The following is a 25,227-nucleotide window of genomic DNA, read 5'->3' on the forward strand; positions in this document are numbered from 1 at the left end:
ACAAAGAAAAAAAAAAGAAAAAAAGAAAATAAAAATATATAATTAAAAAAAAATTCAGATGGCCAAGAGGCACCTTAAGAAATGTTCAACATCATTAATCATTAGGGAAATGCAAATCAAAACAACCCTGAGATTTCACCTCACAAAAGCCAGAATGGCTCAGGTTAAAAACTCAGGAGACAGCAGGTGTTGGTGAGGATGTGGAGAAAGGGGAACACTCCCATACTGCTGGTGCGACTGCAAGATGGTACAGTCACTTTGGAAATCAGTCTAGCGGTTCCTCAGAAAACTGGACATGACACTTCCAGAGGTTCCAGCTATAACTGTCCTGGGCATATACCCAGAGGATTCCTTGGCATGCAATAAGGACACATGCTCTACTATGTTCATAGCAGCCTTATTTATAATAGCCAGAAACTGGAAAGAACCCAGATGTCCCTCAATGGAGGAACGAATACAGAAAATGTGGTATATATACACAATGGAATACTACTCAACAATTAAAAACAATGAATTCATGAAATTCTTAGGCAAATGCTTGGAACTGGAAAATATCATCCTAAATGAGGCAACCCAATCATAAAAGAATACACATGGAATGCAATCACTGATAAGTGGATATTAATTAGCCCAGAAGCTCTGAATTCTCAAGATACAATTAGCATATCAAATGATACCCAAGGAGAAGGAAAAAGAGGGCCCTGGTTCTGAAAAGAATTGATTCAGCATTGTAGGGGAGTACCAGGACAGGGAAATGGGAGGAGAATGATTGGGAAATGGGTGGAGAGACTGATAGAGAGGGGGGAACTGGGAAAGGGGAAAGCGTTTGGAATGTAAACAAAGAATATAGATTAAAAAAAAAAAGAAAATAAAACAACAAAAACTAAAAAAAAAATTAGTGTCCTATAGGCCCATTTAAAGATGCCCAACTATTCTAGTTTTGGCTACTGGTCACTGGTCAATCATCAAAGGATCCATTTACTTTAAAATACATAAATTGTACTTTCTTTTGGGATCCTTCATTTAGGATTTTATCAGAAATGAAATTTCTATAAACTTCAACCTTTTGTATTCTGTCACAATCAGTAAAGAAAGATGAGACAAAAAAAAAATAGTTCCATTGATAAACTTAAGTTATCAGTATTGTTTTTTTCCCCCTAGTTGTTTGTCTATGGCCACTGCAGGTAATCATAATCTTATACTGGACTTTAAATTTTACTATTATAGAACTGAATACATCTACCTACTCACATCTTAGGCAACACAGGAATGATTTTTGAAAATCTAAGTAAGGGCTGGAAAGATAGCTCAGCAGTTAAAAGCACTGACTGCTCTTCTGAAGGCCCCGAGTTCAAATCCCAGCAACCACATGATGGCTCACAACCATCTGTACAGCTATAGTGTGCTTACTCACATACATACAATAAATAAATCTTTTGGTAAAAAAAAGAAGAAAATCTAAGTAAGGTGATGAATCTTCATCTAAGAAATTTAGTCAGGGGTGGGGGATGCATGGATCACACAGTAACTTGTCTGCCACACAAGCATGAAGACATGAGCTGGAATTTAGAGCACATATGTAAAACTGAGGTACGGCACTGTTCTGTAGAACCAGACTGGGGAGACAGATATAGGCAGATCACTGTAACACATTGGTCAGTCAGGATAGCCCTATTGGTGAGCTCCAAGTTCAGTGAGAGACTCTGTCTCAAAAACTGGTGGAGAATGATGGATGTTTGGAGATGGTTTTGTGAATTGTGTATTCAGATGCTGATTTCTATGCCAAGACATCTGGTAGCACTCTGGAAGATGGCATGTTCAAATATCTCCAGTCTCAGTGTTAATTAAGAATGGTTTCTCCTCACCTATTATTGGTTAATAGAGTGCTTATTACCCAGTAGCTCAGCAGGAGAAGAGAATAGGGCAGGACTTCTGGTCCCTATCAGGGAGTCTCAGAGAGAGGTGGAAGAGTAGAGAGAGAAGAGAGAAGAGAAGGACCATGAGGAACAGTAAATAGTGTAGGGAGACTATGAGAAGAGGAACCAGGAGGATTTACCATGGGGTAGTAATGATAGGGGAGGCAGGAGAACACACATGGACCAGAGTGAGCCAGGGCATGACCACAAGGCAAGTAAAGGGAATTTTTGCTAAGCACTCTTATAGGAATAAATTCATACCAGATAAAATAAAACAACTACCATTGTGGATTCCACTAAGGTTTGCTTTGTTTTAGTTTTTGGTTTGTCTTTTTTTTTTTTAATTTGGTTTGCTTCAGGTTTTTTGTTGGTGGTGTTTTGTTTTGTTTTGTTTTGTTTTGTTTTGTTTTGTTTGTTTTTGACACAGGACCCATTCCCTTGGTTGGTTCTTAATTCTCTATGTCACTGAGGAAAACTTTAAACTTTTGGTGCTCCTGCCTCCACTTCCCAAAGTACTAAGACTGTGTATTTTTAATCTTATATGAACTTGTGTTTCTTTCTTTTATACAATAGTTTTATAGAGTCTTAAGAAAGAAACAAAGTTAAAGATCATAAATAGCATCTTTTGGGTATATTCCCAAAAGTGGTAAAGCTTGTTCTTCAGGTAGATCTATTTCCAATTTTCTGAGGAACCTCCAGATTGATTTTCAGAAGGGTTGTACCAGTTTGCAATCCCACCAGCAACAGAGGAGTGTTCTTCTTTCTCCACATCCTCTCCCACATGTGTTGTCACCTGTGGTTTTGATCTTCGTCATTCTGATTGGTGTAAGGTGGAATCTCAGGGTCATTTTGATTTGAATTTCTCTGACCACTATGAACTTGGAACATTTCTTTTTTTTCTTTTTATCTCATCTGTATTGATCTTCTAAATCAGAATGTGATTAGGCACTGTTATTTCCATTCATAAGCCTTGCTGAGTTACAAGACCTAGGGAATACCTTGTTCTTGGTACTTTAGAAAAGAAGCCACTTGGGGAAATCCTGTCAAGTTGTTTTCTTAAGGTACTTCTCAGCCATTCAAGATTCCTCAGTTTTGAAATTTTGGTTTGGTTTTATACCCCATTCTTTGATTCAGTTGTTTGGTTTTTTGGTGATTAGTTTCTTGAGTTCTTTATATATTTTTGGATATTAGCCCTCTATCGGATGTGGGGTTAATGAAGTTTTTTTCCCAATCTGTAGGTGGCTGATTTGTCTTATTGACTTTGTCCATTGCCTCACAGAAGCTTTCCAGTTTCATGAGGTCCACATTTATCAATTCTTGAACCATTGGAGTTCTGTTTAGGAAGTTTTCTCATGTGCCAATAAGTTCAAGGTTGTTTTCCACTTTCTTTTCTATTCATTTCAGTGTATCTGGCTTTATGTTGAGGTCCATGATCCATTTGGACTCCGAGCTTTGTGAAAGGTGACAAATATGGGTCTATTTCTATTTTCTACAGACAGCCATTTAGACCAAGTACCCACGTGAGGATGCTGCAGTCCCACTTGGGAGGGAGAAAGATGCAATCACAAATGGCAAGGGAGGGAGGGACGGACAGAAGGAAGGAGGGAGGGAGAAAGAAAGGGAGTAAGGGACCTGGGAGGGAAAGTGGATAGGGGGTAGATAGTGGGGGAAGAAGGAAACATGATCTAGTATTGGGTGAGGAAAAAGGACTGAAGCCCTGAGGGCCAGCAGAAAGAATGTAAACAGGCAACCTCAGGAGATAGGAGATGGGAGGAACCCTCCAGAATGTACCAGAGACATGGGAGGTGAGACACTCTTAGGAATCAAAGGAAGGGACCTTAGATGAAATGACCAACAGTAGGGAGAGGGGACTTATAAAGCCCACCTCCAGCAAGAAGATAGGGTATCAAATGAGGAAGAGGGATCCATCCCACAGTCACAACTCTGACCCATAATTGTGCCTCTCTGAAAGAATTACAGGGAAGGAAATGGATAAGAGCCTGAGGAAAAGAAGGTTCAGCGAAAGACTGAAAGTGTAATCTAGCTCAAGGGGAGATCCCAAGTCCTGACACTATTACTGAGACTATGAAGCACTCACAAAAAGGGGCCGAGCATTACCACACTCCAGAAGACCCAACAAGCAGGTGAAAGAGTCAGATGTAGATATTTGTACCCAACCAATGAACAGAAGTATCTGAGCCCTGTTGTTGGATTAGGGAAGGTTGAAAGAAGCTGAGGAGAGGGGCAATCCAGTAGGAGGATCAGCAGTCTAATTTAATCAGGACCCTCAAGATCTCTCAAACACTGGACCACCAGACAGGAAACATACAACTGGTGCTGATATGAAGCCCCCAACACACATACAGTAGAGGACTGACAGGTCTGTGCTCATTCAGAGGTGATGCACCTATCCCTCAAGAGACTGGAGGCCAAAGGGAGGTTAGAGGTCAGGTGGGGTGAGGGGTAGGGACATCCATGAGGAGACTTGGAGGGGAGGGGAGGAGGTATGGGGTGTGGAACAGTGAGAGGGTGGATGAGGGGTGGGGGTAATAAAATATGGAGTGTAAAAAATTAATTAATTAATTAATAATAAAATCATAAAAAGCATAGGTGGCAAAATATAACAGGACGCAGTGTGACATCACTGCACATTGAAAACTTCATTACCAGACATGGGCAACAGATGATCAAACAGGCATTTTAAAGTAAGTAGCATAAGGAAGCAGGCTGGGTCAGCCTTTAGGCATCATCAAATTTCATGGCAAACAGGAATGGAGAGAACAGGAGACTGGATAGATGACTCAGAAGAAAAGAGTGTGTTACAGACTGGAATTCAGTTCCAAGCATCCAGTTTATGTGCTCACAAGCACCTATAACTCTAGCTCCAGACGATCTGACCCCCTTTGTGGACCTCTGCAGATACTACATGCACACAAGCAAATAAACACACACACACACACACACACACACACACACACACACACTCACACACATACACAATTTCTTTTCTTTTTTTTTTTGATGAAGAGAACACAGACAGATGTCAAGACCTACATGAGAGGAACAAAAAATGGAACTCATGAAATGAAGCATTAAGAGGCAGATCCCCAAGGACTATATGGCCTGAGAACTTCATGCTGTTGTAGTGTCTCTTTGCTTGATGCCCTTACATTACATCTCATAACCTATGAGCTATGTCAAAACTCTAAGGGCTTCAAGCTCCTCACTGGGCAATTTTATTGGCACTTACAGTTATAGTGATTGATCTTTTTCAAGCATTGCTGCTGGAGAAAATTAAGGATTTATCCACCACCCTCAGAAAGAATTTAGAGATGTCGATTGCTAGCAATGGCCACCACTTTAGAAAGAATTTGAGATGTAAATTATTATTAGAGTTAGGTTAAGATTTTTTTATTTTTGTCAGTAGATCTGATATAGAATATCTTAGAGAGCAATTTGAAGATCAGAAAGGCATATTCTTCATTTTTTATGTGTCTGGAAATTTTTTTAGAGTCAGGAAACAAAAATAATGGTAGCCTAAGTAGCTCTTGCTGATATGACTCTTTCTCATGATGCTGCATTAGTGTTCAAGGTGATGATAGATTTCTTGTTTAGATTTATGATTCTTTTGAGATTTTTATGAGGTTAGTTTTCTTTTAGTGCCAAGTTTACTTTTTATTAAAGATTACACCACATTACGCACAACTTCCCCACCCCTGAATTACAGAACATAGAGCTTTCACAAAGTTTTTGTAAACTTTCACCTTTGTAAAAACTGAATAAAGTTTTTACAGTGAAAGCTGTGCAGTCATTGATTTTCACATACACTTAGGCAGGTAATCTCAGGGTAGCACAGATTACTCACAAAAGGTACTCTAAAGAGTTGTGTCTGAGGGACTCTGTCCTACCAATGTAATATCATGTAAGCCAACATAGACGGAAATGAACACACTGCAGACAGGCCTCCGTCTTGGCTGTTCTCACTGTATATGCTGTTGTCTTGCCTTGCTTTCTAAACAGTCAGAAGTATGTAGGATCTGTCCACACTGCAAGGAGAGGTGAATCCAGCATTCTTTCTCTGCAAATTGCAGCCTGCAATTAATGAGAAAATTGTCTTGCTTGCTTACATTGTGTTGATCTATAGCAAGGTTGCTTAGTTACAGATGTATGTAAGTTCTTGGGTATTATTAGGTTTTTTTTCTTAACCTGTAATATGTAAATGTCTTTTATGTAAAGGTGTTCAGAACATTCTGAGGTTTTCTAAAATCACTCATTAAAAAAAAGAGAGAAGAATGTAGTCACATTGTGATTTCTATGCTGCTTGAAAGATTTTTCTGGGCTATATAAGCTGTGGGGAGGGGGGAAATACGGTTGCTGGAGCTATGCTCATTGGAGCTTTGCTCCAAACACCCAGTGTGTGAATGTGTGTATGTATGTTTGTATGTGTTTGTATGTGTATGTGTGAAGTTGTTCGAGCTTGCTTGTTGGAGCCTTGCTTCATTCACCAAGTGTGAGTATGTGTGTGTTCCCTCATCCCTTTCACTGGGCAGAGAGAGTCAAGCTGTGTTCCCTCAGAGAAAAGTCTGCTGGATGATTAATCACCAACTCTACATCTTGCCTCAGTTTTCCCTAAATGCTGATGCTGGTCTTTGATCAACAGTGATATTATTAAATTGTGTTCTCAGTGGCCCTCTTTGCTCCTCCCTCAGCTGGACCTGATTTTTCTCCATCTTCTCAGTCAACTCTTTCACATGTTCCATGCAAAACTTCCCCTTTTCTTTCATCAACTGGTCACTCTGGTTTTTTATTTCCACCAGTATTTTGGTTGTAGCCTGTGAAGACTCAGCTTTCACACACTCCACTGTGAAGGAAAGGAAGAAGGAAGGTGAAAATGTTACTCTCTTCTTCCTCACATGCTTCACTCTTACTGATGATATCATCATGGTAGCCATGTCTGATGACATGTAATAAAATGTAATGGTTGTTTTAGCCTAAGTTTAGGATCCCAGGTGTACTGGCTGGTTTTGTGCATCAATATGACACAGATTGGAGTTATCATAGAGAAAGGAGCTTCAGTTGGGGAAATGCCTCCATGAAATCCATCTGTAAGGCATTTTCTCAATTAGTATCAAGGGAAGAGGACCCCTTGTGGGTAGGGCCATCCCTGGGCTGGTATTGGGTTCTATAAGAAAGCCAGCTGAGCGAGCCAGGAGGAGCAAGCCAGTAAGTAATATCCCTCCATAGCCTCTGCATCAGCTCCTGCTTCCTGACCGGCTTGAGTTCCAGTCCTGTCTTCCTTTGGTGATGAATAGTTCTGTGGAAGTGTAAGCTAAATAAACCCTTTTCTCCCCAACTTGTTTCTTGGTCATGATGTTTGTGTAAGAATAGAAACCCTGTTCTCCTGATCTGTCCATTGAAGAGAGTGGAGTGTTGAAGTCACCCACCATTATTGTGTTATGTGCCATGTGTGCTTTGAGCTTTAGTAAAGTTTCTTTGACAAATTAGGGTGCCCTTGCATTTGGTGTATAGATGTTCAAAATTGAAAGTTCTTCTTGGTGGATTTTTCTTTTGACCAGCAGCAAGTGTCCTTCTGTATCTCTTTTGATGACTTTAGGTTGAAAGTCAATTTTATCTGATAATACAGTGGGTACTCTGGCTCATTTCCTGAGACCATTGGCTTGTAAAATTGTCTTCCAGCCTTTTACTCTAAGGTAGTTTTTGTCTTTGACATTGAGGTGTGTTTCCTGTATGCAGCAAAATGTAGGGTCCTGTTTCTTTATCCAGTCTGTTATTCTATGTCTTTTTATTGGGGAGTTGAGTCCATTGACGGTAAGAGATATTAAAGAATAGGTATTACTTCCTGTCATTTTTTTTATAATTTTTTATTCGATATAATTTATTTACATTTCAAATGATTTCCCCTTTTCTAGCCCCCCACTCCCCAAAAGTCCCGTAAGCCCCCTTCTCTTCTCCTGTCCTCCCACCCACCCCTTCCCACTTCCCCGTTCTGGTTTTGCCAAATACTGCTTTACTGAGTCTTTCCAGAACCAGGGACCACTCCTCCTTTCTTCTTGTACCTCATTTGATGTGTGGATTATGTTTTGGGTATTCCAGTTTTCTAGGTTAATATCCACTTATTAGTGAGTGCATACCATGGTTCACCTTTTGAGTCTGGGTTACCTCACTTAGTATGATGTTCTCTAGCTCCATCCATTTGCCTAAGAATTTCATAAATTCATTGTTTCTTATGGCTGAATAGTACTCCATTGTGTAGATATACCACATTTTTTGCATCCACTCTTCTGTTGAGGGATACCTGGGTTCTTTCCAGCATTTGGCAATTATAAATAGGGCTGCTATGAACATAGTAGAGCATGTATCCTAATTACATGGTGGGGAATCCTCTGGGTATATGCCCAGGAGTGGTATAGCAGGATCTTCTGGAAGTGAGGTGCCCAGTTTTCGGAGGAACCGCCAGACTGATTTCCAGAGTGGTTGTACCAATTTGCAACCCCACCAGCAGTGGAGGAGTGTTCCTCTTTCTCCACACCCTCTCCAACACCTGCTGTCTCCTGAATTTTTAATCTTAGCCATTCTGACTGGTGTAAGATGAAATCTCAGGGTTGTTTTGATTTGCATTTCCCTAATGACTAATGAAGTTGAACATTTTTTAAGATGCTTCTCCACCATCCGAAGTTCTTCAGGTGAGAATTCTTTGTTTAACTCTGTACCCCATTTTTTAATAGGGTTGTTTGGTTTTCTGGAGTCTAACTTCTTGAGTTCTTTATATATATTGGATATTAGCCCTCTATCTGATGTAGGGTTAGTGAAGATCTTTTCCCAATTTGTTGGTTGCCGATTTGTCCTCTTGATGGTGTCCTTTGCCTTACAGAAACTTTGTAATTTTATGAGGTCCCATTTGTCAATTCTTGCTCTTAGAGCATACGCTATTGGTGTTCTGTTCAGAAACTTTCTCCCTGTACCTCAAGGGTCTTCCCCAGTTTCTTTTCTATTAGCTTCAGATTGTCTGGCTTTATGTGGTGGTCCTTGATCCATTTGGATTTGAGCTTAGTACAAGGAGACAAGGATGGATCAATTCGCATTTTTCTGCATGCTGACCTCCAGTTGAACCAGCACCATTTGTTGAAGAGGCTATCTTTTTTCCATTGGATGTTTTCAGCCTCTTTGTCGAGGATCAAGTGGCCAAAGGTGTGTGGGTTCATTTCTGGATCTTCAATCCTGTTCCATTGATCCTCCTGCCTGTCACTGTACCAATACCATGCAGTTTTTAACACTATTGCTCTGTAGTATTGCTTGAGGTCAGGGATACTGATTCCCCCAGATTTTCTTTTGTTGCTGAGAATAGTTTTAGCTATCCTGGGTTTTTTGTTGTGCCAGATGAATTTGATAATTGCTCTTTCTAACTCTGTGAAGAATTCAGTTGGGATTTTGATGGGTATTGCATTGAATCTGTATATTGCTTTTGCCAAAATGGCCATTTTAACTATATTGATTCTACTGATCCATGAGCATGGGAGGTTTTCCCATTTTTTGAGGTCTTCTTCCATTTCCTTCTTCAGAGTCTTGAAGTTCTTGTCATACAGATCTTTCACATATTTGGTAAGAGTCACCCCAAGATACTTTATACTGTTTGTGGCTATTGTGAAGCGGGTCATTTCCCTAATTTCTTTCTCAGCCTGCTTATCCTTTGAGTATAGGAAGGCCACTGATTTGCTTGTGTTGATTTTATAACCTGCCACTTTGCTGAAGTTGTTTATCAGCTGTAGGAGCTCTCTAGTGGAGTTTTTTGTGTCACTTAGGTAGACTATCATGTCGTCTGCAAATAATGATAGTTTGACTTCTCCCTTTCCAATTTGTATCCCTTTGAGACCTCCTTATGTTGTCAAATTGCCCGAGCTAGTACCTCAAGTACAATATTGAAAAGATAAGGAGAAAGGGGGCAGCCTTGTCTGGTCCCTGATTTCAGTGGGATTGCTTCAAGTTTCTCTCCATTTAGTTTGATGCTGGCTACCGGTTTGCTGTATATTGCTTTTACTATGTTTAGGTATGGGCCTTGAATACCTGTTCTCTCCAAGACTTTAAGCATGAAAGGATGCTGAATTTTGTCAAATGCTTTTTCAGCATCCAATGAAATGACCATGTGGTTTTGTTCTTTGAGTTTGTTTATGTAGTGGATTGCATTGATGGATTTCCGTATATTGAACCAACCCTGCATTCCCGGGATAAAGCCTACTTGATCATGGTGGATGATCGTTTTGATGTGTTCTTGGATTCGGTTGGCAAGAATTTTATTGAGTATTTTTGCATCGATGTTCATAAGGGAAATTGGTCTGAAGTTCTCTTTCTTTGTTGGATCTTTGTGTGGCTTTGGTATAAGCATAATTGTGGCTTCGTAGAAGGAATTGGGTAGTGTTCCTTCTGTTTCTATTTTGTGGAATAGTTTGAAGAGTATTGGTGTTAACTCTTCTTTGAAGGTCTGATCGAATTCTGCACTGAAACCATCTGGTCCTTTGCTTTTTTTGGTTGGAAGACTTTCTATGACTCCTTCTATTTCTTTAGGCATTATGGGACTGTTTAGGTCTAGTTGGTCCTGATTTAATTTTGGTATTTGGTATTTGTCAAGGAAATTGTCCATTTCCTCCAGATTTTCCAGTTGTGTTGAGTACAGTCTCTTGTAGTAGGATCTGATGATTTTTTGGATTTCCTCAGTTTCCGTTGTTATATCTCCCTTTTCATTTCTAAGTTTGTTAATTTGCATACTTTCTGTGTGCCCTTTGGTCAGTGTGGCTAAGGGTTTATTTTTCTTGTTGATTTTCTCAAAGAACCAGCTCCTGGTTTTGTTGATTTTTTGTATGGTTCTCTTTGTTTCTACTTGATTGTTTTCAGCCCTGAGTTTGATGATTTCCTGTCTTCTACTCCTCCTGGGTGAAATAGCTTCTTTTTGTTCCAGGGTTTTTAGGTGTGTCATTAAGCTGGTAATGTATGCTCTCTCCATTTTCTTTTTGGAGGCACTCAGGGCTAGGAGTTTTCCTCTTAGCACTGCTTTCATTGTGTCCCATAGATTTTGGTATGTTGTGTTTTCATTGTGTTCTTTATTTCTTCCTTGACCAAGGTATCATTGAGTAGAATATTGTTCAGTTTCCACGTGTATGTGGGTTTTCTGTTGTTTTTGTTGCTATTGAAGACCACTTTTACTCCATAGTGATCTGATAGGAGGCATGGGATTAGTTCGATCTTCTTATATTTGTTGAGGTCTGTCTTGTGACCAATTATATGTTTGATTTTGGAGAAGGTACCATGAGGTGCTGAGAAAAAGGTATATTCTTTTGTTTTAGGATAGAATGCTCTATATATTTATCTGTTAAATCTAATTGGTGCAAAGCTTCAATTAGTTTCATTGTGTCCCTGTTTAGTTTCTGTTTTCTTGATCGGTCCATTGAGGAAAGTGCAGTGTTGAAGTCACCCACAATTATTGTGTTAGGTGCAATGTGTGCTTTGAGTTTTAATAAAGTTTCTTTTACAAAAGAGGTTGCCCTTGCATTTGGAGCATAGATGTTCAGGATTGAGAATTCTTCTTGTATTTTTCCTTTGACCAGCAAGAAGTGTCTCTCAGAGTCTCTTTTGATGACTTTGGGTTGAAAGTCAATTTTATCTGATATTAAAATGGCTACTCCAGCTTGTTTCCTGAGACCATTTGCTTGTAAAATTGTCTTCCAGCCTTTTACTCTAAGGTAGCATTTGTCTTTGACCCTGAGGTGTGTTTCCTGTAAGCAGCAAAATGTAGGGTCCTGTTTGTGTATCCAGTCAGTTAGTCTGTGTCTTTTGATTGGGGCATTAAGTCCATTGATGTTAAGAGATATTAAGGAATAGTGATTGTTACTTCCTATCATTTTTGATGTTATTTTTTAAATTTGATTGCTTAATTTCTTTTGGGTTTGATGAAAGGTCACTATCTTGCTTTTTCCAGGGTGCTTTTTCCAGGCATACGGCCCATGACAGGCTGGCACACAGATGAACCACAGAGCTGCCCAGTTCTTGGGCACAGGCAGTCTGTGTCCCAAGTAATGTTAAACTCAGGATATCTCTGTACTTGGAGCTGCCTGTTCTGTCCATCTGGGAGTGAAGATGGCAGTGGTTTCTATAGAACATTTTATTCTAAAACAAAATACCTTCTCCTAAGCACCTCATTGTACCTTCTCCAAAATTGACCATATATTTGGTTACAAAAGAGACATCAGCAGATAGAAGAAGATTAAAATAATTCCATGCACCCTATCAGATCACCACAGTCTAAGGCTGCTCTTCAATAACAACAAAAACAACAGAAAGTCCACATATACATGGAAACTGAACAATATTCTACTCAATGATAACTTGGTTAAGGAAGAAATAAAGAAAGAAATTAAAGGCTTTTTAGAATTTAATGAAAATGAAGGGACAACATGCCAAAACTTATGGAACACAATGAAAGTAGTGCTGAGAGGAAAACTCATAGCTCTGAGTGCCTCTAAAAAGAAACTGGAAAGAGAATTCACTAACAGCTTAACAGCACAGCTGAAGGCTCTAGAACAAAAAGAAGCAAATATACCTAAGAGGAGTAGATGACAAGAAATCATTAAACTCAGGGTTGAAATCAAATATGTAGAAAAAAAGAACTATACAAAGAATCAACCAAATCAGAAGTTTGTTCTTTGAAAAAACCAACAAGATAGGTAAGCCCTTAGCCAAACTAATGAGAGGGCACAGAGACAGTACCCAAATCAACAAAATCAGAAATGAAAAGATAAGAACAGATGCTGAGGAAAACCAAAAAAAAAAAAAAAAAAAAGAAAAAGAAAAAAGAAAAAGAAAAAAAATCATCAGATCCTACTACAAAAGCCTATACTCAACAAAAGTGGAAAATCTAGATGAAATGGACAATTTTCTAAACAGATATCAGGTAACAAAGTTAAATGAGGATCAGATAAATGATCTAAACAATCCTATAACACCTAAAGAAATAAAAGAAGTCATTAATAATACCCCCCCCCCCCAAAAAAAAACCCAGGACCAGATGGGTTCAATGCAGAATTCTATCAGACCTTAAAAGAAGATCTAATACCAATACTCTTCAAACTATTCCACAAAATAGAAACCGATAGAAAACTACACAATTTATCTTATGAAGCTAAAATTGCTCTGATATCTAAACCATGCAAAGACTCAACAAAGAAAAAGAATTTTAGACCAATTTCCCTTCTGAATATCAAAACAAATATAATCAATAGAATTCTTGCCAACCAAATCCAAGAACACATCAAAATGATCATTCACCACGATTAAGTAGGCTTCATTCCAGGGATGCAAGGATGGTTCAATATACTGAAATCCATCAATGTAATCCCTACATAAACAAACTCAAAGGAAAAAAACTACATGATCATTTCATTAGATGCCAAAAGATCATATGACAAAATCCAACATCTCTTAATGAGAAAAGTCTTGGAAATATCAGAGAGTTCAAGGCCCATACTAAAACATAGTAAAAGCAATATACAGCAAACCAATAGCCAACATCAAACTCAATGGAGAGAAACTTGAAGCAATACCACTGAAATCATGGACAAGGCTGTCCACTCTCTCCCTACCTACTCAACATAGTTCTCGAAGTCGTAGTCAGAGCAATTAGGCAACAAAAGGAAGTCAAAGGGATTCAAATTTGAAAGGAAGAAGTCAAAGTATCACTATTTGCAGATGCTATGAAAGTATACTTAAGTAACCTCAAAAAATCCACCAAAGAACCCTAAACCTGTAAACCACTTCAGCAAAGTGGCTGGATATAAAATTAACTCAAGCTAATCAATAACCTTCCTATACTCCAAGGATAAACTGGCTGAGAAATAAATTAGGGAAATGACACCTTTCACAATAGCCACAAACTATATAAAGTATCTTGGTGTGACTCTAACCAAACAAGTGAAAGATCTGTACGACAGGAACTTCAAAGTCTCTGAAGAAAGAAATTGAAGGAGATCTCAGAAGATGGAAAGATCTCCCCTGTTCATGGAGTGGCAGGGATAATATAATAAAAATGGCCATCTAGCCTAAAGCAATCTACAGAGTCAATGCAATCCCCATCAAAATTCCAACTCAGCTAGCTCTTCATAGAGTTAGAAAGATCAATTTCCAAATTTATCTGGAATAATACAAAACCCAGAATAGCAAATACTATTCTCAACAATAAAAGAACTTCTGTCGGAATCACCATCCCTCAACTCAAGTTCTACTATAGAGCAATAGTGATAAAAACTATGATTTTAGTACAGAGACAGGCAGGAAGATCAATGGAATAGAATTGAAGACCCAGAAATGAACCCACACACCTATGGTCACTTGATCTTTGACAAAGGAGCTAAAACCATCCAGTGGAAAAAAAGACAGCATTTTCCACAAATGGTGCTGGGTAAACTGGCAGTCAACATTTAGAAGAATGCAAATTAATCCATTCTTATCTTCCTGTACAAAGCTCAAGTCCAAGTGGATAAAGGACCACCACATAAAACCAGATACACTGAATCTAATAGAAGAGAAAGTGGGGAAGAACCTGGAGCACATGGGCACAAGGGAAAATGTCCTGAATAGAACACCAAGAGCTTCTGCTCTAAGGTCAAGAATTGAAAAAATGGGACCTCATAAAATTGCAAAGCTTCTGTAAGTCAATGACACTGTCATCAGGGCAAAATTGCAAACAACAGATTATGAAAAGATCTTTACCAATCCTCCATCTGATAGAGGGCTAATATGCAAGATATACAAAGAAATCAAGAAGTTAGACTCCAGAAAACTAAATAACCCTATTAAAACTGGGGTAGAGCTAAACAAAGAATTCTCAACTGAAGAATACAGGATGGCTGTAAAACGCCTAAAGACATGTTCAACATCCTTAATCATCAGGGACATGCAAATTAAAACAACCTGAAATTCTACTTCACACCAGTCAGAATGGCTAAAATCAAAAACTCAGGTATCAGCAGGTGTTGGCAAGAATGTGGAGAAAGAGGAACACTCCTCCACTGCTGGTGGGATTGCAAGCTGGTAAAACCACCCTGGAAATCATTTTGGTGGTTCCTCAGAAAATTGAACATAGCACTACTGGAGGACCCAGCTATACCGCTCCTGGACATAGACCCAGAAGATGCTCCAACATGTAATAAGGACACATGCTCCACTATGTTCATAGCATCCCTATTTATACTAGTCAGAAGCTGGAAAGAACCCAGATGTCCCTCAACAGAGGAACGGATACAGAAAGTATGGTATATTTACACAATGGAGTACTACTCAGCTATTAAAAATAATGAATTTATGAAATTCTTAGGCAAATGGGTGGAACTAGAACATATCATCCTGTGTGAGGTAACCCAATCACAAAAGAATACACATGATATGCACTTGCTGATAAGGGGATATTAGCCCCAAATCTCAGAATACCCAAGATACAACTCACAAACCACATGAAGCTCCAGAAGAAGGAAGACTAAATTTTGGATACTTTGATCCTTATTGCAGAGTGGATCAAAATACATATGGCTCACAGCCATCCAACAGACTGTGCATAAGGTCCCCAATAGAGCTGCTAGGGAAAGGACCCAAGGAGTTGAAGAGGTTTGCAGCCCTGCAGAAGGAACAATAATATGAACCATCTAGTACCCCCAGAGATTCCAGGGACTAAACCACCAACCAAAGAGTACACATGGAGGGACCCATGGCTCCAGCAACATATGTAGAAGATGACCATTTCAGACATCAATGAGAGTAGAGGCCATTGGTCCTATGAAGGCTCAATTCCCCACAATAGTGGAATGTAAGTCAGGAAGTTGGGGGTGGAGGGCAGTGAGCAGTGGGAGGGGGGATGGGATAGGGGATTTTCAGAGGGGTAATATGGAAAGGGGATACCATTTAAAATGTAAAAAACCTAGCAAATATCTAATAAAAATAGAAAGAAATACAGGAGAACACAGCTAAACATCTAGAAGCCCTTAAAGAAGAAATACTACAGTCCCTTAAAGAATTACAGGAAAAACAATCAAATAGGCAAAGGAAATGAACAAAACCATCCAGGATCTAAAAACGGAACTAGAAACAATAAAGAAATCACAAAGGGAGACAAACCTGGACATAGAAATCCTAGAAAAGAGATCAGGAGTCAAAAATGCAAGCATCACCAACAGAATACAAGATATAGAAGAAAGAATCTCAGGTGCAGAAGATATCATAGAAACTATTGACACAACAGTTAAAGAAAATATAAAATGCAAAAAAGAAACAAAATATAATTTACCTTTGGATCCAAACAATTCACATGTACATCCTGTAATTTATTATTATTATTATTATTATTATTATTATTATTATTATTATTATTTACCAGAACCAGTTCTCTCTCAGCCTAAGGTTCTTATCACCTTGTAAGGTTTGAAATACATTACTTAGCTCTTGAGTAGTTAATCTGATTATAGATCATAGTTAATATCTCCTAGAATATTTGAAAAATTAAGAGTTTGTTGTTGGAAACCAGAGATCTTGGCTCAATGCCCCCAGCTGAGCTGTTTGCACAGATTTGAGAGCAAAACATCCTGTGGATTAGCTTGATTCCTGCCTTCCCGCCTGGTGTGGCATGGACTTCGCAGGAACCTGACCTATGGCTATAATTGTTTTGTCCTGGTCCCTTACCTGGACTCTAGTATATATATGGCTGGTCTCTCAGTAAAGCTTTGGCATTCTCCTTACAGAATGACCCGTGTCGGTGTTTTCTGTTAATCCCCCAGGCCTATGCCTGATACCTGGTACCATGGCAGTGCAGGCGCTAGCAAATGGAGGTCCCACTGAGATCAGGAAAGAGAGGAGCACCTGACGGGATCATTCCAAGAAAGGCCGGCCGGCAAAGAGAGAGGAACACATTGGGAAAAATAAGGTACTGGAAAAAAGTGAAGGCAAATTGTCAGCAGACTAGAACTGCATCAGGCGAGAGGAATAGGGCATACAATAAAATAAAATAAAATAAAATAAAATAAAATAAAATAAAATAAAATAAAATAAAATAAAATAAAATAAAATAAAATAAAATAAATAAAATAAAATAAAATAAAATAAAATAAAAAAAAAAGGGTAAAAGCCAAACAAAACAAAATTGGATTTTAGAAACATGAGAGAGAAAGAGAAAGAGAGAAGGAAAATGGATTTCAAAACTCTCTTAGGGACAAGGGAAAACATGGAGACATCCTGTTTCCTCTATGGACCCTACTGGAGATATTATTAGTACTGGTTACAAGTGCTCTTTCCTCTCTATGTATTGTCTTTGGTGTACCAATTTGTCCACATGTGTCTGTCCTTGTTTCATTGTTTGAATGATTGTCCTATGTTTCATATTGAAAAAAAATGGTAAAAACTTTATTTCATGTTGAAAAGAAAAATTGGTAAAAACTTTATCTACCGGAGGGCCATCTCTTGATCCAATCTCAGTTTACACAGCAGAGACTGATTTAAGCTGCCCTGCATTTAGCTAGGAGTCAAGCACAGCTAGAGAAAAGCTGCTTTTAAAAGGGCCAGCAGCTTCTCAAGTTCTAGGGCAAGTAGGCTGATGGTTATTTCTCCTATTGGGTACAAAGTGCTTTTTCTCTTGAAATTGCAGCTAGAAAAAAGTTTTGTTTAAATTTATAAGATTAGTGTAGTTGCTTCATTTTTGTTTCTGATTGGTATTAAAGGTATAAGTATGCTTTGCATGTCTTGACTATAGAGTATTGGCTTATAAGTTATTGGGCATGATTAAAAATTATTACATTGGTAACAAAAAGTTATTTTAAAACTGGTAACTTGGGGTTGGAGTTATATTAAACAGCATGACCCAACCCAGAAAAAACAGGCCTCTAAGATACTTCTAAATCGGCATAATATTTTATGTAATTCTTATCCTAGAAATTAGACTTATAAGGGATAAGATTTAAAACAATGTCTTTTTAATGAGGTATTGTAAGTTGTACTGTCATGCATTCAAACATAGGAACTTGCAGACCAACTTTATGATTTCAAGAATGATAAAAGTTAAAAAACAGCTGTGGCTGGTATAGGCCTGTTGCCACTTTTTCACAAGCTTTGTTGTATACAGTGTTAGAAGCAAAATTTAACCACTCAAGATTGAAAATGAGAGTTCCAGGAGCAATGTGTTCAGTTAGCCAGAATAAACACAAATGCAGGATTCCCTCAGAGAAATGTGGAGATGTTAACAGGGACTGGACCCTATGCTGGGCTTCATAATCAGATTCAGTATGATCCTGCTGAATATGCTCCAATTTCATCTGCTGCCATTAGGGCTTGGGAAGCTTTACCTAATAAAGCAGCTGGGGATCAATTGTCTAAGGTAACTCAAGGGCCTTTTGAACCTCTTTAAGAGTTTGTGGATAGATTGTTACAACTTGCTGGAAAATTGGAGATGCAGATACAGCAATGCCTATAGTAAAACAATTGGCCTTTGAAAATGCAAAAAAAATATTGTAAAGAAGCTATTAGACCCCATAGAACAAAAAGTTTGAATGATTATATTAGAATCTGCAAAGAAATTGATGGTAGTTATGTCATGGGGCAGGTTATGGCAGCTGCCATGCAAAAAGTTTCCAATGGAAATAAAACTTGTTTTGGATGTGGATTACCGGGACATTTTTAAAGAGAATTTCCTAAAAATAGAGGGACTTCAGGTCCGGAATTATGTCCTCGCTGTCGCAAAGGACACCATTGGAGTAATGAGTACAGATCTAAACAAGATGCAAAAGGCCGTCCCTGCTATCCTCCGGGAAATGGGGGAAGGGGCCCGCTCCGGGGCCCTCAAACCAGAGTGTATGGAGCCATGAGTACCCCTGCCATAACCTCTACACCAATTCGTCTTGTTCCTCAATCCAACCCTTTCATGTCCAAGACCTTGTCAGAGGTATCCCAGGAAGTGCAGGATTGAACCTCTGCTCATCCACCAGAGCAGTATTGATGCCTCAAATGAATCCTCAGGCCCTAGGCACTGGAGTCTACAAACTTCTACCATCTGGAAGCCTTGGCCTTCTTTTAGGATGCAGTAGTGCCTTAAGGAAAGGAATAAGGATTTTTACTGGGAAAATTGATGGTGATTATACTGGAGAAATTAAAATTATGGTGTCTATAGAAAGAGAGGTTGTGGCTATTCCCCAAGGAGATTGAATTGCTCAGTCCTCCTACCAAAATTCCACGCTAATAATGCTATATTCAAGACTTCTAGGGGGAATCAAGCATTTGGCTCCACAGGAGCAGGTGCCTTTTGGGTATCATCCTTAGATACACGCCCTACACTTACTCTATGGATTGATGGAAAGCCTTTGAAGGGATTATTGGATACTGGAGCAGATACTATGGTAATTTCAAAAGCCTTTTGGCCAAAGAATTGGCTTCTAGATGTATCTCAATCTACTTTACAGGGTATAGGAACAGCCACTGCTCCACTTAGGAGGAGCAAGGTGTTAAAGTGGAAGGATGAGGAAGGCCATGAAGGATGGTTTCAACCCTTTATTTTAGATCATTTACCTATTAATCTTTGGGGAAGAGATGTCCTCATGAAAATGGGGGCCATAATTACCACTCAACCAATACAAAATATGTTGGATAAACAAGGTTATATTCCTGGAAAAGGCTTGGGGAAATATTTACAAGGAAAACCTTTAAGTGTGAGTGAAGAATCACTAGTACTTAAACATCCAAAAGATAAAACTGGATTGGGAAATTTATCTTAAGGGTCCCTGGTATGCCTCCTATTCTCAAACCTTTACCAATCACATGGAAGTCAAATGAACCTGTATGGATTGAACAGTTTCTCTAAGGAGAAATTGGAGGCAGCTCATCACCTCGTACAAGAACAACTTCTGGCAGGACATATTGTTCCATCTACATCCCCTTGGAATACTCCTATTTTTGTTATTAAGAAAAAATCATGCAAATGGAGGCTCTTACAAGATCTCAGGGAAATTAATAAAACCATGATCCCTATGGGTCCTACGCAACCAGTGTTGCCTTCTCCTGTTGCTATTCCTAATGATTGGCACCTGTTAGTTATAGACTTGAAAGACTGTTTTTTTTTTTTTTTTTAATAGTCCCATTGTATCCCAAGGATTGTAGGCGTTTTGATTTTAGTATTCCCTCTATTAATTTCAGAGAGCCTGCACATCGCTACCATTGGATAGTGTTGCCTCAAGGAATGACTAATAGCCCCATTATGTGTCAAGTGTATGTGGCAACAGCTCTACAACCCTTAAGGAAAATGTTTTCTCAGATGTACATCATTCATTTCATGGATGATATTCTTTTGACAGCTAGAGAGAAGATACTTCTTGAAGCTTATGCTGATCTTCAATATGACTTAAGGCAAGCTGGATTGATTATTGAGCCTGAAAAGGTGCAAAAGGAATATCCATATTAATATTTAGGCCATGAACTCTTACAAAAAGGAATTCGTCCACAAAAATTGAAAATTAGATTGAATACCTTAACATTGAATGATTTCCAGAAATTATTAGGTGATATAAATTGGTTACGGCATCACTGAGGCTTAGTACAGGGCAGGTAAAGTCCCCTTTTGATATACTAAAGGAGGATGCTTTACTCAACTCTCCTAGGAAATAAAGGAAGCTAGGGAATGCTTAGAATTAGTGCAAAGAGCCCTTGAGGGAGCTCATCTAAATTATATAGATTATTCTAAAAAAATATTGTTTTTGGCTTTTGCCTCTAATCACTCTCCCACGGGTGATTTTTGGCAGGAGGGACCCATATTATGGGTACATTTGCAAGCTTCACCTTCCAAAATTGTATTGTCTTATCCATAGGCAGTGGTGTCCTTACTGTTTAAGGCATATAAAATAAGTTTGCAAACATTTAGCAAGGAACCTGATGTTATGATTACTCCTTATAATAAGGTACAGCTTCAAATATTATCACAAGGTTTTGCTGACTGGGCCTTAATTAGACGTGTTACCACTTGTTATTTTGATGATCATTATCCAGATAATAAGTTGTGTCAATTTTTAAAAACTCATCCAGTAGTCTTTCCAAAGATTGTTTCCTCTTACCCTTTGGATTGTGCTTACTGATGGATCATCCAATGGGAGAACTGCTGCTATTTTTGGGAATGAAGTGAAAGTTATAAAAATTCCTAATTGTTATGCACAATTAGCAGAATTAAAGGCTGTCCAATTAGCCTTGAGTTTACTCCCTAATAAATCATGTAATATTTATACAGATTAGTATGTATGTTTCCCAAATTATAGAACCATTAGAAACTGCAGCTTATGTGTCACCTGTTCCCTCTATTTATTCTTGCCTTTTGGAGGTAAAGGCTCTTCTATGGCAGTGCAAACAACCAGTATTTGTGGACCACATATGAGGCCATTCATTGTTACCTGGTCCCCTGGCACAGGGCAATCGTAAAGCTGATTTTTATATTCAATCTCCATTGGCTGCATTGAATTTGGCCACCAACTATGATAAAGCCTGGAATATGCATAATAAGTTTCATCTTAATGCAAATTCTTTGAAGTTTCACTGTGATCTTACTAGAGAACAAGCTGTGCAAATTGTTACTCAGTGCCCTCATTGTGCTCAATTCATTTCACCCCCCAATTTGGGAGTGAATCCCAGACGTCTTAAAGCAAAGGATATTTGGCAAATGGATGTGACTCATGTCCCATCTTTTGGGAAACTACAATTTGTTCATGTATCTATAGATACCTTTTCTGGTATGATTTTTGCATCTGCACATAGTGGTGAAAAGGTAAAAGATGTAAAATATCATTGTTTACAAGCTTTTGCTTGCATGGGAGTCCCAAATCAGTTAAAAACTAATAATGGTCCAGCATATACCAGCAGATCCTTTGAAAAATTTTGTGCGGACTTTCATATTATTCATAAAACAGGGATTCCATATAATCCACAAGGGCAAGCTATAGTGGAGAGAGCTAATCTTACTTTAAAAAAATTATCTTAAAAAATAAAGGGGGAATTTGCCTCTCCATATGCTAGATTGTTCTTTGTTCTTTATACTTTAAATTTTTAATTAATAGAGATAAGCTTTCTGCTGCAGACAGACATTGGAAAGGTGTGAAGAAGTCAGAGGGTTTAGTAAAATGTAAAGAGTTATCTTCAGGAGTTTGGAGAGGTCCTGGTCCAGTGTTGGTTTGTAATTTTCCTAAAGATGAAGAAAGTCCTATCTGGGTTCCTGAGCACTGTGTACGTTCTGTCATTATGAACACTGGTACAGATAGAAACTCACTGGAGCTTTGTGGAAAATCCACCAGTTCTGATGCCAGTGGGGATAAGAAGTACTGTGTGACCAGTTGTGTACTCTACTAAAAGGACTACAGAGAAAGTTGCAGCTAAATTAAAAATAGAACAGAGTAATATTACCTTACATCTTATGTTAGAGAATAGTTTATGCTAGATAGAACTTCATTTCTTGACTCCTGTCTTGTGCTTTGCAATGATTCCTTGAATACTAAACCATATGTTTTAGTCACATTCTTCTGTAGTTTGAAAAGTCTCTAATGAACAGAAAGAAGACAAGAAGAAATTGAATTGTTCTAGCAGATTGTGTGTATTGACAAACTACTGAGAGTATGAAGATGCTGCTGTGGTTGAAGAGTTCCTGGAATTGTGCCTATGCCTCTAAATAATGAAGGGAGATTCCTTGTCACCTTTTATTATCATCAGAGAGACTTTGACATTATTGCCACCCCTGATTAAAAAAGTTCTGGGTCCATGGCACTGAGGTTTTTGGCTTGTGAAGCTGCCACATTGGTATTGTTCCTTCTAAACCATATGTGCAAAAAACAAAACCAGTCCAGAGCAGTAACTGAACAAGTGCTTATGTCTTTGGCACAGGATATACATCTGCTCAAATTTGGCTCAGCCTGTATCGAGAATAGTTAGTCTATGACGGGCAACTCCTTTGCAGTCCACGCTAACCTAAGACAGGGGCTCTGGGACTGGCAGAGATTCCCTGAGATGGGTAATTGGAGTTGGATGGAAGGTGTCCTAAGACAGATGCTATTCATTCTTAAAAAATAAAAAGGGGGGAGCTGTTGGGAACCAGACAGCTCAATGCCCCCAGCTGAGCTGTTTGCACAGGTTTCTTGAGAGCAAAACATTCAGTGGCTTAGCTTGATTCCTGCCTTCCCACCCTGTGTGGTATGGACTTCCCAAGTGCCTGACCTATGGCTATAATCGTTTTTTCCTGTTCCCTTCCCTGGCCTCTACTATATATATTGCTGGTCTCTCAGTAAAGCTTTGGCATTCTCATTACACAATGTAACATGTCTATGTTTCTATAAAACTATCATATATCTATATAATATTATTATTATAGATAATTGATAGAATCTCCTCCTTGTATTTTTTAAAGAGCTGTTTGAAATCCCCAAACAAGGCAAAATTACCTTTACTTTATCAAATATTGTTTCTAAGTTATCTGCATATGAGTCAGTCAGTAAGATATCATTCATATAATGGTAATTTATAGCTTGAGGAAACTATTTACAAAGTATTTCTAGTAACTGTTTAGAAAATATTGGCAAAGGTATGACTGTTTAACATTCCTGTGGTAACACTTTCCAATGGCATTTATTTATTGGATAACTATTATAAGTAGGTACTAAGAGAGCAACCTTTTCTTTATCATGGTCATACATGGATGCTTGTGAAAAAGCAATCTTTTAAATCAATTAGTATCAAATGCCATGGCATAGGTAATAAAGAATGCAATGGGATTCTATATTCTAAAGAACTTATTGGGTGAATCATCTTATTTATGGCTCTCTATTTTATTTGTCATCTTCCATTTTCCTGATTTCTTTTTTACAACAAACCAAGGGGAATTCCACGGGTTTATGGATACTTCAATGTGTTAAGCATTTACCTTCTCCTGTACCAGGTGTTTTAAAACCTTTAATGTTTCTTTTGTCACAGACCATTGATGCACCCAAACAAGTTTGTCAGTTAACCATTTTTTTATTGGATATATTTTTTATTTACATTTCAAATGATTTCCCCTTTTCTGGCCCCCCACTCCCCAAAAGTCACATAAGCCCCCTTTTCTCCCCCTGTTCTCCCATCCACCCCTTCCCACTTCCCTGTTCTGGTTTTGCCCTATACTGCTACACTGAGTCTTTCCAGAACCAGGGGCCACTCCACCATTCTTCTTGTACCTCATTTGATGTGTGAATTATGTTTTGGGTATTCCAATTTTCTAGGATAATATCCACTTATTAGTGAGTGTATATGATGATTGATCTTTTGAGACTGGGTTACCTCACTTAGTATGATGTTCTCCAGCTCCATCCATTTGTCTAAGAATTTCATGAATTCATTGTTTCTATTGGTTGAATAGTACTCCATTGTGTATATATATACCACATTTTTTGCATCCATTTTTCTGTTGAGGGATATCTGGGTTCTTTCCAACTTCTGGCTATTATAAATAAATAGGGCTGCTATGAACATAGTGGAGCATGTATCCTTATTACCTGCTGGGGAATCCTCTGGGTATATGCCCAGGAGTGCTATAGCAGGATCCTCCAGAAGTCATGTGCCCAATTTTCTGAGGAACTGCCAGACTGATTTCCAGAGTGGTTGTACAAATTTGCAACCCCACCAGCAGTGGAGGAGTGTTCTTTCTCCACAGCCTCGCCAACACCTGCTGTCTCCTGAATTTTTAATCTTAGCCATTCTGACTGGTGTAAGGTGAAATCTCAGGGTTGTTTTGATTTGCATTTCCCTAATGACTAATGAAGTTGAGCATTTTTTAAGATGCTTCTCATCCATTCGAAGTTCTTCAGGTGAAAATTCTTTGTTTAGCTCTGTACCCCATTTTTTAATAGGGTTATTTGGTTTTCTGGGGTCTAACTTCTTCAGTTCTTTGTGTATATTGAATATTAGCCCTCTATCTGATGTAGGGTTGGTAAAGATCTTTTCCCAATTTGTTGGTTGCCGATTAGTCCTTTTGATGGTGTCCTTTGCTTTACAGAAACTTTGTAATTTTATGAGGTCCCATTTGCCAATTCTTGATCTTAGAGCATACACTATTGGTATTCTGTTCAGGAACTTTCCCCCTGTACCGATGTCCTCAAGGGTCTTCCCCAGTTTCTTTTCCATTAGATTCAGAGTATCTGGCTTTATGTGGAGGTCCTTGATCCATTTGGAGTTGAGCTTAGTACAAGGAGATGAGGATGGATCAATTCGCATTCTTCTGCAT

Source organism: Apodemus sylvaticus, chromosome 4 (assembly GCF_947179515.1).
Source record: "Apodemus sylvaticus chromosome 4, mApoSyl1.1, whole genome shotgun sequence".
Taxonomy (NCBI): domain Eukaryota; kingdom Metazoa; phylum Chordata; class Mammalia; order Rodentia; family Muridae; genus Apodemus; species Apodemus sylvaticus.